The sequence below is a fragment of the Myotis lucifugus genome, unplaced genomic scaffold (genome assembly GCF_000147115.1).
Source record: "Myotis lucifugus unplaced genomic scaffold, Myoluc2.0 scaffold_9, whole genome shotgun sequence".
In the NCBI taxonomy this organism is placed as follows: Eukaryota; Metazoa; Chordata; class Mammalia; order Chiroptera; family Vespertilionidae; genus Myotis; species Myotis lucifugus.
Window position 1 is genome coordinate 4,797,349 of NW_005871057.1, and position 15,967 is coordinate 4,813,315.

Below are 15,967 nucleotides of genomic sequence, written 5' to 3' on the forward strand. Positions count from 1 at the left end.
ATTTCTCCATCACTCGTGGGAGTGGGGTTCTTGCGATATCTTGAGAAAAATAATTTTCTGACTGATATCGGAGAATGAGTGGTTTTTATTTGCATAGAGTTATATTCTTCGGTTTGCAAAGTCCCAGAGAGGAAGGGAAAGAGAGAGATAGAAACATCAATGATGAGAGAGAATCATTGATCAGCTGCCTCCTGCATGTCCCCTACTGAAGATCGAGCCCACAACCCTGGCATGTGCCCTTGACCAGAATCGAACCAGGGAGCCTTCAGGCCCTAGGGCCTAAGTCTACGCTCTATCCACTGAGCCAAACTGCCTAGGGCAAGTCTCATGTCTTTTAAAAAAAAGTCCTGGAAAAGGTGTCCTGGGGGTCAGCAGAGCTAGAAGCAAAGCCAGTGTTCAGCGTTTCTGTTCCATGGTGGAGCTGAGTCAGGCAGAGCATTGGGCTAGACTTAGTCCATTAGTCCGTTGTGTGGGTCCCACATGGCCATGAGAGAATATAATGTGGGCAAATGCAGGGGAGCGTAGTCCCTGCCACAAGAGTCTCAAGAGAGCAAGAGGACCAAGAGCACAACAGAGCAAGAAAGGGCACGCCCTTTGTTTAGGAGTTTAAGTAGCACATCTTTTTGAGTTTGCAGTGGCCACGCCTATTTTGTCCCCTGACTTGTTCCCAGGTGTGACTGACAAATAAGCATCTTTCCATGTCATCCAGACCTTTTTTTTTTTAATGTTAAAATAAATGATTAATCTTTTATTAATTACCATCTTATATTTTAACAGTGAAGACACAAAAGACAGACATGATAGCGGAGCCAGGAGAGTTCCCTGAACAAACACATAGGAACCGGCGCGGGCAGGGCTCAGGAGGACGACGGAGCGGGTGGAGGCCCCACCCTCCGAGAATGGGCCTGCACCCAAGGATGCTGCAGGACCTGGGCCAGCGGCAGCCTCTCTGAGGGCTGTTATCTGAGAAGCTTGCTGATCAAGTCCTGGGCCCCCAAAGGTATTGATGGAGGAAACTTTACATCAACCTTGAGGATGCGCCTGTAGGTGTCGGAGTAGGAGGAGCTCTCGAAGGGGGGATTTCCCACCAGCAGCCTCTTAGCAGAGCACCCCGATGCACCACAGGTCCACCATCTCGCTGTACGTCCTCTGCTCGACCATTTCCGGGGGCAAGTAATCCAGAGTCCCGCACATGGTCTTCCTCCTCAGCGAGGGGGTGTGCACGGACCAGCCAAAGTCCGCAATCTTCACCTCCCCCCGGAGCCCCAGCAGCAGGTTCTCCGGCTTAATGTCCCTGTGGATCACCTTGTTCTCATGGCAGTAGGCCAGAGCGTGCGCCAGCTCCTCCATGATCCTGGCCGTACGCTGCTCATCGATCCTGTGGCTCTTTTGCAGCTCCTTGTAGAGAGCCACGTAGGTCCATTGTCCAGTCCCTTTCCCAACAGTCTACGGGAAACAAATTTAAAGAGTGTTAATCTAGAGCATTCTGGCAAAGCTGTACAAATGGCATGCCTTTCCTTCATTTCTTTTCTGTTCACTAATAACCAGATTATTACAATTATATCAATATCAACACCTGCCAAGGATAATATAAAAAAGAAAAATTACAGGCCAATATCTCTCGTGACATGCAAGCAAAACCCTTAAATAAACATTAGCAAATTAAATAAAGTATGATATAAAATATATTTGTATTATCATGAAGAATAATGCATTTCAGTAAAGTATGGTTGGTTTAATATTAGAAAAGTTATCAATATCATTAACCACATTAAAAGAATAAAGAATAAAAATATAATATTAATAAATGCAGAAAAAGAATTTGATAATATGAAATACTCAGTAGGATAAACAAACAAAAACTCTTCACAAATTGCAATGGAAGGGAAGTAAACCTACTCACTTGGTAAAGGACAGTTTCCAAAAAACCATAGTGAGCATCATACTTAGTGGTGAATTTAACATTTTCCCCCTTAGGTCAGGAATAAAACAGGAATGCCACCATTACCACTTCTATTAAACTTTGTACTGTATGTTCTTTCTCATGAAATAAGCATGAAAAAAAAGTATAACAATTGGGGAGAGAGAATTAGCTAACATGATTTTGTATGTATAAAATCTAGTAATATTTACAGATAAACTAGTAAAAGTATCTGTGTACATTTAGCAAGATTGCTGGATTCAAAGTTAATATGCAAAAGTACATTTTATTTCTATATGTTTAAAATAGGAATTAAAAAGTAATACTAACATATAATGATAAAATACAAAAAATCTTCCAGTAGATGTGCTAAACCTCTGAAAAGAAAACTACAAAATATGGCTGAGAAAATTTGAAAATGGCATAAATAAATAGAGAGAATATAATGTTCATGGGTTGGAATATTTACTACTTCGTACTGTGCAAAACTTAAAAATGAGCCCTAATGATTCACACTTTTCCATAATCTCCTCCTCATGACTGTGGACAAGATCTTTAACTTGCTTCTCCCTTAGACTATGTCAAAGGTGAAGGAATTTCACAGATATAATTAAAGTCCCTAATTTGTTAAAGTTAAGAAAAGGGCATTTATCCTAGGTGGGTCCAACTAATCACATGAGCTTTTAAAGAGGATTTACAGTAGAAGCAAAGAAGGAAGAAATCAGAGATCCTCTCTTCTGATCTTAAAGAAGTAAGCTGCCCTCCATTCTACATAGTCAAAAAACAAATATGATTTCTGACCTCTGACCCAGGCCTCGGTTAATTGGATATAAATCACATAACCAATGAGCTGGTAAGGATATTCATGGCACTTACCACGTTTAATGCAGCGGTCAAGGTAAAGTTATACCCACAATGATCCAAGCCACAACCAACTCCAGGATTCACCTTACACCAACAGTCCAGGAGACCCCGGAGCTCCTCAAGAACATCAAGGCTGATGACTACATCCAGTTCCACCTGTTGAGTGCCTCTGACGCCTGTCTGTCAGCCCCTCTGACAATCAGGCCTTGGACTGCCAGCTACTCCATCAGTCATACAGTTTGTCTTCCTGGAAGTCAATATTGTTCCCCAGGTGTTTCTATTGGCAACACAGACAGCAAATCCTATGTACTAGTAAACTTCACCACAGGCGTTGATCGGTCAATTCCATTTACCTCCAGTGTCAGGCCTTCAGCAACATTAAAGGAATCAAGGAGAAATTCTCAGTCCAAGCCTACAAGACACAGGTGAATTACACCTTTGAGTTTATCGAGATGCTGACACAGACCCAGGCCAGTTTCTCACCTGCACAAACTGTGAGGTGGAGCCAGCTGGATTCGGTGTGCCTGACCTTGGGCCAGGACTCACCCCAGGGGAAAGCCAGTGTTGATGAACTTTTGGTCAAAACAGCATTGTAGCATCCGCCACCCACCTTGCTCACTCATACACTCACCTAAGAACAGGGCCAGGTGGTAAGAAAGAGCCAGCAGGAATCTGGTTCTCCCTTCCTCCCAACATCTCCATCTTCTTGTCCCTCCTATCTTAGAGGGTATCTAGGTTGTCCTGTACAATTTATTTAACTATTCCTCCCTGCAGGCCTGACTTACCAAATGCAGATTTAAGAAATCTTCATCAGGTTTTACCGGCCAGAGGTGTTTAATTTAGGGCTGCCTTCCCCGGGACTTATATATTTCTTCTTACTCTAACTTCCTTTCCTCCTTCTCACCCTCCTCTTCAGCTGTCTCTTCATCTTACCTTTTCTGTCTTACATCCCTTTTCCTAACCCCAACTTATTTTACATCTGGAGCGGGACGTAGTCAAATTGCCATGCTACCATAATTTTCACAACAATTAGTCAAGGTGATTTATGCAGAAAGAAAAAAGGAACAAATACTTGGAAGCAGACCCTGAGCCTCAGATCAGATATAAGACCCCGCCAATAGTTTGACTGCAGCCTTGTGAGCCTTGGCTCTGGGCAGAGAACCCAAAAATACCATGCCCAGACTTGGCACTTTGGAAAATTAGATAATTAATGTGTTGTTTTAATTCCCTACGTTTGTGGTAATGTGTTATGCAGCAATATAAAACTACAACACTAAAGGTCTTATACCCCATCCAAATTAAGCTATCGATTAAACAAAATCTCGATAAAAAATTGAGCATATTTTAAATGAAAATTAACAAGCTAATTTTAAAATTTATAAGAAAATGCAAAAGATTTATATGAGTCAAGGAAATTTTAAAGAAGAATAAAAATGGATTAATTATCCCATATAATAAAAGGCTAATATGCAAATTGTACCTTCAACCGGGAGTTCGACCAGGGGCGGGTCTGCTGGCCAACCATCTGCGGCCCCTCCCCCAGGCCAGCCCTGCCCCTGTCAACCCCCACCACCCCAATCGGCCCTTTCCCCAGTCTGGCTGGCCTGATTGGCCCCGATCAGGGCAAACTAGCCGGCCCCACCCATGCACTAATTCATGCACCAGGCCTCTAGTATTACTATATATTAGACATATAAAGGTACAGTAATTGTGAATTTGTGATATTGTCACAAAGATAAATGTGTAGATTAAGGAAACACAATAGTGGTTAGAGATATTAAGCATGGAAGTTCAAAAAAGACAAGGAGTGACTGAGAAACTATCACAGACTAGACATGACTAAATACAGTGTGGTATCCTGGATTAAATGCCGAAAGAACAAAAAAAGGGGATATTAGTAGAAAGTCTGGGTAAATCTAAACAAAATCTGTAGTTTAGTAAATAGTGTTGTGCCAAGTTTTACTTTTTATTTTTGATAGTTGTACAGTGGTCAGGTAAAGAAAGCTGGATGAACGGTAGACATGACCACTCTATATCTGTAATACCTTTGTAAGTCTAAATTTTTTTCAAATTGAAATGTTAAAAATAAAGAAAAAATGTAAAAAAGAAAACTTGTCTTTAGAATATGAATCTTATTCATACCTAATTAGTAAATATATTGAGAAAAAGCAATCAATAAGAAAAACATAAATCTCAAGTTTATAAATGAAGAAAAGCATAAAAAAGGGAGAACAATTAGTTGGCCGAAAACAAAAAAAATAACCAAAAAATTGTGAAAACATATTCATTAGGGTAATGAAGCCAGCATTACCTTAATCCGAAAACCAGATAAAGACACTGCAAAGAAAGAGAATTACAGACCAGTATCCCTGATGAGCATAGATGCTAAAATCCTCAACAAAATATTAGCAAATCGCATCCAGAAATACATTAAAAAGATCACACACCATGACCCAGTGGGATTTATTCTGAGGATCCAAGGCTGGTACAACATCCACAAATCAATGAACGTGATACATCACATAAACAAATTGAAAGACAAAAATCACATGGTCATATAATTGATGCAGAAAAAGCATTCGACAAAATCTAAAACCTTTTCTTGATAAAAACTCTCAGCAAAGTAGGAACATGAGGGAACATACCTCAACAAATAAAAGCCTTATATGACAAACCTACAGCCAACATCATACTCAACTGGCAAAAACTAAAACCATTTTCCCTATGAACAGGAACGAGACAGGGATGCCCACTTTCACCACTCCTGTTCGGCATAGTACTGGAAGTGCTAGCCATAGTGATCAGAAGTAATAAGAAGAAATAAAAGGCATCCAAATTGGAAAAGAAGAAGTAAAACTGTCATTATTCGCTGATGACATAATATTGTACATAGAAAACCCTAAAGACTCCATCAAAAAAACTACTTGATTTAATAAATGAATTCAGCAATGTAGTAGGATACAAAATTAACATCCAGAAATCTATGACATTTTCATACACCAATAATGAACTCACAGAAAGAGAAACTAAAAAAAAAAAATCACATTTACCATTGCAACAAAAAAATTAAGATACTTAGGAATGAACTTAACTAAGGAGGTGAAAGACCTGTACTAGGAAAACTACAGGACATTGAAAAAAGATATAGAGGAAGATATAAACAAGTGGAAAGACATACTGTGTTCATGGATTGGTAGAATCAACATAATTAAAATGTCCATGCTACCCAAAGCAATCTATAGATTCAACACAATTCCCATTAAAATACCAACAACATATTTCACAGATCTAGGACCAACTCTCCAAAAATTTATATGGAATAGAAAAAGACCCCGAATAGCCGCAGCAATCCTGAGAAAAAAGAACAAAGTTAAAGGGATCACAATACCAGATATTAAATTACATTACAAAGCCACTGTTCTCAAAACAGCCTAGTACTGACACAAGAACAAACAACTAGACCAATGGAACAGAACAGAGTATCCAGAAATCGCCCAAAACATTATAATCAATTAATATTTGACAAAGGAGGCAAGAGTATACAATGGAGGCAAGACAGTCTCTTCAATAAATGGTGATGGAAAAATATGAAGCAGTGCAACTTACAATAGCTAAGATTTGGTCAGATACTTGCAAAAAAATGAAAATAGACCACCAACTTACACTGTACACAAAAATAAACTTAAAATGGATTAAAGACTTAAACTTAAGATGGGAAACCATAAAAATCTTAGAAGAATCCATAGAAGGAAAATATTAGATGTAGCTGATAGCAATAAGTTTACCAGCCCATCTCCTAGAACAATGGAAACTAAGGAGAAAAACAAATGGGACTATATCAAAATAAAAAGATTCCGCACAGCAAAGGAAACCATCAAAAAATAACAAGAAAGCGCACTACATGGGACAACATATTTGCCAATGTGACATCTGATAAGGGTTTAATCTCCAAAATATATAAGGAACTCATACAATTTAACAAAAGGAAGAAGCAATCCAATCAAAAAATGGGCAAAGGTCCTAAATAGACACTTCTTGAAAGCGGACATACAGAAAGCCAAGAGGCATATGAAAACATGCTCTAAAGTCACTAATCAAAACAATAAGGAGATACCACCACACACTAGTCAGAATGGCTATCATCAACAAATCAACAAACAAGTGCTGGCAAGGATGTGGAGAAAAAGGAACCCTCTTGCATTGCTGTTTGGAATGTAGACTAGGGCAGCCACTGTGGAAAACAGTATGGAGTTTCCTCAAAAAATTAAAAATGGAACTCCCATTTGACCCAGTAATCCCACTCCTAGGAGTATATCCCAAAAAAATCAGAAACACCAATCAGAAAGAAAATATGCACCCCTATGTTCATAGCAGCACAATTTACAATAGCGAAGATTTGGAAACAGCCTAAGTGCCCATCAGCAGATGAGTAGATTAAAAAATAGTGGTACATCTACACAACTGAATACTATGCTGCTGTAAAAAAGAAAGAACTCTTACCATTTACAATAGCTTGGATGGACCTGGAGAGCATTATGCTAAGCAAAATAAGCCAGTCAGAGAAAGATAATTATCACATGATCTCACTCATTTGTGGAATCTAATGAACAACATAAACTGATGAACAAAAATAGATCCAGAGACATAGAAGCATCGAAAAGACCCTCAAACCTCAGGGGGGAGGCAAGGGAAGGTGGTTGGGGTCGGGGGAGACTTCAGGGGTAGATATCAACCAAACAACTTGTATGCATGTAGGCATAACCAATGGACACAGACAATGAGGCGGGGGGCGTGAAGGCTGGGACTGGGGGTTGGTGGCAGGCTGGGAAACGACAAATGGGAAAAGCGGTACATGTAATACTTGCAATAATAAATAATTTTTAAAAAATGAAAACATGTTCAGGAACATTAGCATCAGGGAAATTCAAATTTAAACTGTAATGCAGTGTCATTGCACAGAAACTTAGATTATTAAAATTAAAATAATATCAAATGCTGTCTTCTTCCAATTTTCCCTTTAAATGTACCTGTCAATAATGTGCAATTCAGATTCCTGATTTGAGATTAAGTTTGAGTGGATAATGCAGGTTCTATTCTTTCCTTCCTCTCCATGTCAATATTTACAGTGGAAATTACAGATACGAACTGGTTAGCTTCTTGAAATAATGCTGTGGTTCTTCATGGTAATGAATAAAACTGTGGTGCTCTCCAGGACAGTGGAGAGGAAGATCAGACATGCTAAGAAGAGAGACAGAGCATTGACAGCTTCTGCCTCAAACTCAGAGTGTCAGCTACTCTCTAATGAAAAACACGTGAAGAACTGTCTACAGACATCGTGTCCAGGGAAACGATCACTGCACTTCTGAGTATGAGTCCTTAGTTGTTTTTGTTTTGCTTTCTTTCTATATTTGCTTTTACTTCTGTGCTTGTAGAAAGAACATGTTTTGAAAGAATAAGGATAACAACAGAATACTTCCACACAGCAATATCTTATTACTGCAGTATTCTGTAAGGCTTGCTAATTAATCTGGTCTGCCCTCTCTGAGTATAAGAATCTTAAGTACAATTGCTGATGGAAGTTCTTATTCCCATAATAATGTTAGGAAGATTTCTTGGACTCAAAATACTGAGAAAAATTGAATGAGAATGATTCAGCTCACACTACAGAGAAAACCAAGTGTACCATGCAGTTAAACACAATTAAGTAACTATAAATAATTCACAAATGTTCCATGTTCATCACTAAAGCATTTCCTCAGACCTTTAGACACACAGCGAAGGAACTGTCTCTGTAGAGTATCTTTTCTTTTTGTTTGTCCAGCCTCTGCTGGTTTCTGTACACCCCCAAGTCCTCCAATTCCACTAAGCACCAATATAATGCTGCTCCCTTTCATCCTGGAGATTATTAATAATAGCAAAAACTGATCAGTCTATGATAGATTTAATCCTTCTCTCTTCCTTCCTCCATTTTCCTGAAACATCGATCAGCTGCCTCCTGCACACTCCCTACTGGGGATGTGTCCCAAACCAAGGTACATGCCCTTGACTGGAATCGAACCTGGGACCCTTGAGTCCACAGGCCGACGCTCTATCCACTAAGCCAGGGGTCCTCGAACTATGGCCCGTGGGCCACATGCAAATACAAATATTGTATTTGTTCCCATTTTGTTTTTTTACTTCAAAATAAGATATGTGCAGTGTGCATAGGAATTTGTTCATAGTTGTTTTTTTTTAAACTATAGTCCGGCCCTCCAACGGTCTGAGGGACAGTGAACTGGCCCCCTGTTTAAAAAGTTTGAGGACCCCTGCTAAGCCAAACCGGTTAGGGCCAGGAGATTATTACTAATAGCAAAAACTGATCAGGCTATGATAGATTTAATCCTTCTCCCTTCCTTCCTCCATTTTCCTCCTTCTCCTCCTTTTTTTAACCTATAGGATTTAAACTCCTAGATATAGGTGAATGAATCATTTATAGACATTTAACCCTAGCTGGGCCAATCAGATTTCCTCTTCCAGGAGTGTGAAACAATGATTCAGAAACATGTGAGCAGTCTTTGTGTGTACATGAATATGAAGCTGTAATCTCAGGAACTGTAAAGTTCCTGTGCATGAAGACCCATGCTAGTTGAAGAGCTCTAGATATATCACATAGTAGTGATGTGTGTGTTTGTGTGTGTTGGGGATGACAACATACCCATTCTTTCTTGTGGTGATCTATTCAAACTATAAAAATAACTTCCTGAAGCATAGATTTCTATAAGAGAGACTTATTCAAGGATTCGCCATAATGTGTGCTACTACATGAAGGAACTTAATAGTCCTTCACAAGGAATGTCACCATTTTGAGGATGAAAAGAGTTAATGCATATAAAAATTTTAGAACAGTCTCTGGGAAATAATAATGACTCAATAAATTTTACCTATTATTATAATTATGAAAAGCTGGGTTTGGTGAAGCAACAGAATGTCTTACAATTAAAGGAGGTGTGGGGGAAAGGAAAGTGAGGAAAAGAGGAATGACAGGTTTATCAGAATATGTGAAATCTGTCTTGTGAGTTCAGGAGTGTGTCAGAATAGAAAATAACTACATAGTGGCTCAGTTCTGAAGAGGAGAGTTGAGTAACTGCAATGAGGAGTTTTAAGCTCTTCAACTTCATGAAATGAGTTTCTGAAAAATCATCCATTCTCTTTCAGTCCTTTAAAGTATCCAGCCAAAATTGATGCATTTGAAAGTGTATCACAAGTACATGCAACTTGAGAACCAATGAACTAACTAAAAAAAAAATGAAGTTTTTGTTGCCAAATCAACCATTGCTGAATGATTAATTTAATTTATAAATACTTTTCATGGAAAAACGGGGTAGGGCAAGAGCAAAAAATGTTTGAATCAAATTATATGATTTGGCTCTCTGTACAGGCAAATTCGGCACATAAAATAACAACAGTCCAATCCAGACCTGTCTTTTAGAAAAATTATTTCCAAGATACTATATATAATCTTGCATTATATTTCATTTTTCCCGCTAATAAAATTATATGAAATGAAAATGAAGTAGTAAAAGTATTAGAATAATATTACCTAATGTTTATGTATTTTTTATTGTGTGTCAGAAGCTCTGGTGGGTGTGTTACAGAGATTATTTCTTTCAATTTTTCTACCACCCTATCAGGCAGGCTGCAGGAGATTCTGGCATCCCCAGCCACTATTCCTGTCTTTTTCCTCATTGTGAAATCACTACGTGGTCTGTTTCAGATTGAGCCTACCCTTAAATCAACACATTGGCCTAAGTCAGTAAGAGTACTCCTTCCCATTCTTTGAGTTAAAAATAATTTTAAAGGGTAGGCATGGGCACCCAAGCTAATTAAATCTGGTTGAAGCCTGAAGGGCTTGTATCTGATGGTTATGAGAAGAGAAAGGCTCTCATATTCTGGAGTGAGTAGTGTGAGATGGGAAGCTTACAACGAAAGCAGCCATTTGGTTACCCTGACGTAAGCCAACATTGGCACAAAACTTAGGAAAATGGAGCCAAAGCTGTGAGCAAAGCATTCCTGAAACCTCTGAACTCTTAATTTATGTGAGCCACTACATTTGGGTTTTTAAGTTTGTTTTGAGTAATTTTTCGAAACTTACAGTCAAGCATCCTAAACGAGTCATACTCACATTATTATCCCCATTACATGGGGGAAATTAAATTCAGAAATGTTATCCCCATTTCATGGGCTAAATTATGCAAACTTCTGTATTCAATGAATTACTTTGCAAGACTGTTATGATTAATGTTTTTTATTATTATATAATATTTTGTAGTCATGCTCAACCAACAAGGTCAACAGAAACTTGTAAATATTCTGCTAAATAATACACTATAATACTTTTCCCCCAGTGCAGTAACATTAGAATAATCCTTGTTTCCTTTAGTCATATAATTTTGCAAATTGGGGAATAAATGAAAATGCAAACACCCAAGAAAATATTTTTTAGAAATAGGATTTGGATTCTCAAAGTCAGAACTCCAGCGCCATGATGTTTAACTGATAAGATAGATGGCCTTCCTAAATGATGAATGGAAACATTGCATTCACTAACAGCACATTTAAGGACTTTTTAAAAAGTGTTTATTATTTTTTTATCTAACTGTAAAGATTTTCATGGTGAGTTGTTGTTTTTTTCCCCAGTTAACTTATTTGGGCAAAGTGAAAAGATTGAGATAATTATTTGGATGTTTTGGAATCCAAGTACTTGGATTACTCTGTATAAAAAAGAAAATTTGGAAGTTTGAATAATCACAATAATTGGTCCACTTATCTAACTTTAAATCACTGTTAGACTCTTCAGTGTCCTTTATCTTGATGTATTGAACAGTCTGTGTGGGGTAGTGGGAAGAGTAAAAAATTAGGGAATTAGGAGTTTGGAGAATTTTTATTAAGTTTGGGAAGTCCTTGAAGGACTCTGTATATTGGTCAGTGTTTAAACCTCAGTGTCTTCTATAAAAATTGGCTAATAATATTTGCCTTGCTAGCTTGTTGAATAGATGAAATGTGATAATAGAACCATGACTGGCAGAAAGCAATCCTTCAAAGAATGAAATCTAAACCATATAAAATATTTTGCAAATTCTATAGCATTATAGGTCCCATTAGTAGTAATATCCAATGTTTTTTAATTTTCTAAAAAAAAATTTATTTCTTAGATAAATGGTGTTGGCAATACATTCATTTCTCCCTTACAACATAGAAGAGTATTAAGAGTAAATTCAAAGTTTTATTGGACATGTTTGCACATCTTATTAGCCTTAGTCAAAATTCCCTGTTTACTTCTTGATGGATTGTATGTTAGACAGGGTATTGACTTTATAGTCATAGAAATTATAAAGTTCAAATCCTGACCCTGCCTCTGTAACCATGCAAATTGATGTTAACATCTCTCACATCATTTGGCAAAAACAAAGAACACTTTTTCAAAAACAATGAAATAAATGAGTGGATTATAAGAGATATCATCAATCACAATGATAATATAAATAATATATGTAAAGTGTCCATATAAATTAGTGATTACAGGTTCATTGCCATTTGTCTCTCTTGCCTATACCCTTCCTCATTGTCACCTGAGCACCATAATATCAGAGTATTTGTGTGTGTGTGTGAAGGAACCAGCACCTTTCTACTTTAATGACTAAAATTTACTCTCTTTGAAAGCTGAGGAAATTAAGAAATTTAGAGAGTACCCATTCGAAAATTCTGAATATAGTTAAAGTGAAATTTAAAAGCAAATCAAACTATATTTCCCCATTGCAGACAAGTTAATGAAATCCTTCTAAATACCATTAGAAAATATTGCTTTATAAACTTCACCTGACTTAAGAAACATAGGGTTCTTCAGAAGTCTTTTTTTAACTTTTACTGTAAAATAAAGACCAAATTTTTCATGAACATTAAAATGTATTATAATTCCATGTATTTTGCTGCACACACACACACACACACACACACACTCACACACAGAATCCATACACACAATAATGTATCTAAATTATACAGATTCAAAATATTTCTTTTTATTTATACACTTGAGGCCCAGCACATGAAATTCGTGCACTCAGAGAGGGTGTTCCTCAGTCCAGCCTGTGCACTCTCATAGTCCGGGAGCCCCGTGATCAATATCCCCAAAGAGGTAGGCCCTGCCCACCTGGCCGGGGCTCTGTGATGTATTGCTCCCACAGAGGAATCCCCCTCCCCCCTCTGCAGCCCGCTGTTTGGTGGCCTGGGCTTCCCTCTTTGGGGCAATTGTGGAGCCCTCCGATTGATTGCCCCGCCAGCCAGTGGCCTGGGCCTCCCTCTGCATGGCGATCATGGGGCGATGGCCGGGCCCCCAACCAATCGCATCGCACCTGCCTTGGCTGGCCTGGCGCCAGTGGGTGTCATAGCGTGGTCGTCAGAAAGTCATCCAGACGGTCATTCTGCTGTTCGGTCAATTTGCATATTATACTTTTATTATTATAGATATATTGGAATTTTTAACCTGAAAAGCATGAATAATTACTTTAGTTCTCTATTTTTCATAGGTCATAAAATTTAAATTTCACTTCTTTAAATTAACTTTGCTTGCTGTCCCAATAGACTAGCACTGCAGAGCATAGATTAAACGTGTTTTAAAAAGTTGCTTTATAATGCATAATCTTCACCAAAGTAAATTAAGGGTCTCTTTCAAAGAAAAAGAATGTCTGTGTAGTATGCTAAGTTAAATGTTTATTTTTATGATGTCCCATTTCTATTATAAATAACAATGGCTCTTTTAAAAAAAGAAAAAAGAAAAGCAGAACAAATTAAAAGTCTAAAATAAAATCTGAGCAACTACAGAATAAGGCAGTATTTGGGGTAGAGTAATGGCAATCTCTGCCTTTGGGTATTTGTTGCTTATATGTTTAGTATTTGTACAGTGTCTGTAGATTAATTTATACCAAGTAAACCAAATCGGAAGTACAAGCCTCTCTAAAGGAGATGTATATTGTGTATGAACGATCTATCATCTTGTGCCCCTGAAATTGGTTCTAACAAGGGGCCATATTAGTATGCAGGCACTTGTGTTATATTCCTTTTCCAGTTTTTGTTCTTGGAATGAGGTATCCCCATGAAACTCATTAAACCTCCTATTTCTGCAGCTGACACTCCACTCAGGCATGAATAATCTAAGGGATAAACAGAAAGTTGATATAAATATGCAGGCATTTTTGATGAAACATTAAATAATAGGTAACTAAATAATTGAAAGTGACTCATCGACACAAAATTTTTTTTTACTTCTATTATGTTTAGTTATGAGAAACTCTAATCAGGGTTTTAAACACTGAAATGCATGTTAAAATTAAAATTGTCAAGTGTTCATACAGACCTAAGATATTATTAGTATTATGAATATTTAAAGCACGGTGATGAGAAAATTCAAATGGATAATGGTAAGTTTCTTTTCCTTGATTATCTTTAAGATCATATCTTAGATACAAGGCAACAATGGGAGGAAGGGGTCATTATTTAATAAGTTCTTTGTGCATATTTGATTACCAGTCTGAAAGAAATAATCTGGGATTTACAAATCATGCAAACTCAGAAAATAGATCATCCACTTTGAACAAGTAATTATATAATATATCCCACATAAACAAACTGAAAGAAAAAAATGTCTTTGTAAAATGACTACTGATAGAGCAATTAACATTAATCAGATTGGTGCAAATTAGTATTTGATGACATTCATAGAAAAGTAGAACTCAGACTTCATTAGTGATAGTGTCAACTTGAAAATTTTCTTAGAAAAATAATTTGGCAATAGCTAATGAATACAATAATGAGCACACGCTTTACTCCAGTACCTGCACTTCTAGGTGAACACAAGGATGCCATTTGCAGTATTGTTCGTATGAGTGAACAACTGGTTTCCATGTGGTTATCGAAATACTAATGAGAACCATACCTCACATCATACCTCATAAAATCGAATCCACATGGATTAAAGACTCAATTATAAAAGCAAAACTTTATAAAATGTTGAAGAATGTATAGGACATTTATTTTTCTTATTGGGACAGGAGAGAAAAAAAACACAAAAACATACCACCACAAGGCATATATAAAAATTTGTTGAAATGTATGCTACATAAAAATGGCAAATTTTGTTTCAAAAAGAGACACTGAAATTGAAAAAAATAAATAAAAATCTGGAATTTAAAATAAGATACTTAAACATGCATAGAGCAGAGTAGTGTTTTTCAGAAAAGGTAAAAGAACTATTGCAATCAAGCCCTGGCCTGTGTGCTCAATGGTTAGAGTGTCAAACCTCACACCAAGAGCACATACCTGGGTTTTGGGTTTGATCCCACCCTTGGTCAGGGTGTGTGTAGAAGATAATGTATCTCTCTCACATTGATGTCTCTCTCTCTCTGTATCTCTCCTTCTCTCTCTCTTTGTCTCTCTCTCACCCTATTCCCCTCCCTTCCACTCTCTCTAAAAATCAATGGGAAAAAATCCTCAGGTAAGGATTAACAACAAAAAAAGAGGAAGAAGAAAGAAGAAGGAGAAGAAGAAGAAGAAGAAGAAGAAGAAGAAGAAGAAGAAGAAGAAGAAGAAGAAGAAGAAGAAGAAGAAGAGGAAGGGAAAGAGGAAGAGGAAGAAGGAGAAGGAGAAGGAGAAGAAAAGAAGAAGAAGAAGAAGAAGAAGAAGAAGAAGAAGAAGAAGAAGAAGAAGAAGAAGAAGAAGAAGAAGAAGAAGAAGAAGAAGGAAAAGAAGAAGAAGAAGAAGAAGAAGAAGAAGAAGAAGAAGAAGAAGAAGAAGAAGAAGAAGAAGAAGAGGAGGAGGCGGAGGAGGAGGAGGAGGAAGAGGAAGAGGAAGAGGAAGAGGAAGAGGAAGAGGAAGAGGAAGAGGAAGAGGAAGAAGGAGAAGGAGAAGGAGAAGGGAGATTATAACTATCAATGAGAAAAAATGCAGAAGAAAATAGGTAAAGGATGTAAGTAGGTAATTCAGAAAAAAATATTTTTTTCTGAAAAAATCGTATTTAAAATGCTAAACCTCATTAGTAATCACAGAGATAAAAATGTAAATGTTTTGATACAATTTCACACAAAATAGACTGGCAAAATTATAACAGTCTGACCATAAATATGTGGGTAGTATAAGTAGAAATTGTTG

The 15,967-nt window shown here is 37.4% G+C and overlaps 1 pseudogene; it reads right to left on the reverse strand.

Moving 5' to 3' along the window:
- Positions 1-727: 727 nt before the first annotated feature.
- LOC102434660 lies at positions 728-2,445 on the reverse strand (annotated as a pseudogene).
- Between the last annotated feature and the right edge of the window lie 13,522 nt (positions 2,446-15,967).